Raw genomic sequence first — 2,361 nt, 5'->3', positions numbered from 1 at the left:
GCACAGATGAGTGTAAAGTTAAAAACAAGGCCAAAATGCTGCTCAAAAATCATACTGTCTACATACTTCTATAGCCACACCAGCTAAAATTGATTCAGATTGTTTTTCATTGAACTTTTGATGTTTGTGATTGAGACTATATCATCATGCATCGTTTAAAAGTGAGCTATTTTTCGCCAACCTGAAAAACCTTCTCAGGGATAAAAAGTATTCACCCATATTAACCAAATTACTAAAAAGTCGAAAATTTTGAGCCGTAGAGGAACTTGATATTTCGTCAGCATGTAGGCCCACCCTTCCTTAACACGGTAGGCCTAATGCCGTTCGTTGAAAGCATCATATACCTAGTCTGGAATCAGGGTCAGGCGTGGTTTTCTCTCGGAAAATTTTTCTTATATATTCGCCGAACCTCTTAATTTGCTCAGGTTGTGCATTTTTTTGCTTGTATTTGATTTTTTTACAATGCATCTCAACAGTACGGAGCATGGATGTGTTTCATTTGAGTACTGGGGTCCTTTAAGAACGGCCAAATTCTGCTCAAAGGTGCCTTAATCCTAGATAGGGATTGAAGTTTCATGTGCCAAGTTGACATGTTCTTTAACACGATTGCTACCTTTAGTTTTGGTTTAATTTAGCTACATATCTTGGTTCCCTACGTATACTCATCCTTTTGATATACTGGTACATTAATAAAACCACGAGAGGAAGTTATTGTACTCAGATTTGTCTTTAAATAATGCAATCTATTATTTTGGTAAATCTTTTGATGTTAAGTCTATGACACAACAATGATGCTTTTCATACATAAATCTTCTTCGAATTCAACAGATTTATAAATATGCACGCCAAGTTTTGATCAAGGGATTAAGAACTGTTGCAGCCGCTCTTTGAATTGAAGATATAAACTTTTTATTGAGGTACAACACTGCTAACTTCAAGAAATAATTGGCAACAACCTGAATGATGTTGAATTAACCCCATTGTAACTTTTTAACCTGTTTGGGGAGTTTGGGTTAGAATGATACTTAATATACTTAATACTTGACAATGATATTTCCTAACTGTCTTGAAATGTAGTCATCACGTTTTTTAATACTTTTTTCTCTAAACTCTAAACTTGGCAATTCTCAACCAATAGTGATATGACCAGGTTGTTTTTGCTTCATTTGGGCCAAAAAATACCGGACATTTTCATCTTACATGACGGAAAATTGCGTCTTTCACTCGGGTTGCTACTCCCTGGGTCTGAAAACTGTCGAATCGGAGAGCAACGTGGTACCTCGGGCCACCCTGAACCATGCAGTCAACCAGATTTATGGCCTCGTGCGTGCTCTACGTCGACCTAGGGAGGCAAGAGTAAGTAGAGCCAGTGCCGTCGGAGGAGCCAAGGACAGAAGGAGCGGGCGGCTCCTACTCCTTCACCTCTGGCACTTCTTACTCTTGCCTCCCAAAGTCGACACAATGCACTCGGACATGAAACTGGTCGAATGCATGGTTCAGATTTGCCCTCAATCCACTTACTCTCCTCTTCTCTAGTTTTCCACACCCAGGGAGTAGGAAACCCTCGTAAAAGAAATAGCTAATTTCGTGGGCTTGTAATTCCGGAAGGACACGAGCTTCAAACGTCTTTTCTTTCTAACCTTCCTTTCTGGATGCTAAGATTATGATGCTGAAAAAGGTTGGGAGTCCTTGCATTTTCCTGGTATGAAACTTCGGAGGCTCCTTTGAGTAAAGGCAAAAAATCATGTCAGTTTTGGAATGTGTACTTTATTTACCCTAATTTAGACTTACTCGGCTTGAGACTGCAGATTTTAATAACATTATTTCTTTAGACTTGAATGTTTGGACTTGCTTGCTCCATTGTTATCATTTCAAAACCAAATTGATTCATATTGTTGCTTTCTATCGGTCACATTACATTCCTAAACTAAATATCAGGGTAACAGTCAAATTGTGATTGAAATTTCTGTCATCTCAAACCACAATGAGAATCCATACTGCGTTGGCCTTGAATGGACCTTGGAGGAAAACTGGCTCTAACTTCCTTTCAGCCGTGCCAAGAAGTCTACCAAAAAAATGTTCAAGCCCTTATCGGAAGACCAACAAGAGCCTCAAATACATGAGCCCATCAGTGCACTTTTAGCAATGAAGAATGAGGAAGCCCGATTAGAGACAGAGTCTCAATGGGCGAACCTTAAGATGTCATCAGGCCTTATGAGCTCCCGAATTAAAAAGCAACAGTTGTTCAAAAAGTTTAATAAGAATCACACTCAGAAGAATCTTTTTTCTCAACCTACTCAAAATCGTACTTTAAATTGTTGAAATTGGGTAAAGTCAACTACTGGAACGCATATTTCGAAT

Source organism: Tigriopus californicus, chromosome 7 (assembly GCF_007210705.1).
Source record: "Tigriopus californicus strain San Diego chromosome 7, Tcal_SD_v2.1, whole genome shotgun sequence".
NCBI classification, from domain to species: Eukaryota; Metazoa; Arthropoda; class Copepoda; order Harpacticoida; family Harpacticidae; genus Tigriopus; species Tigriopus californicus.
Note: the sequence above shows the minus strand (reverse complement) of the source record.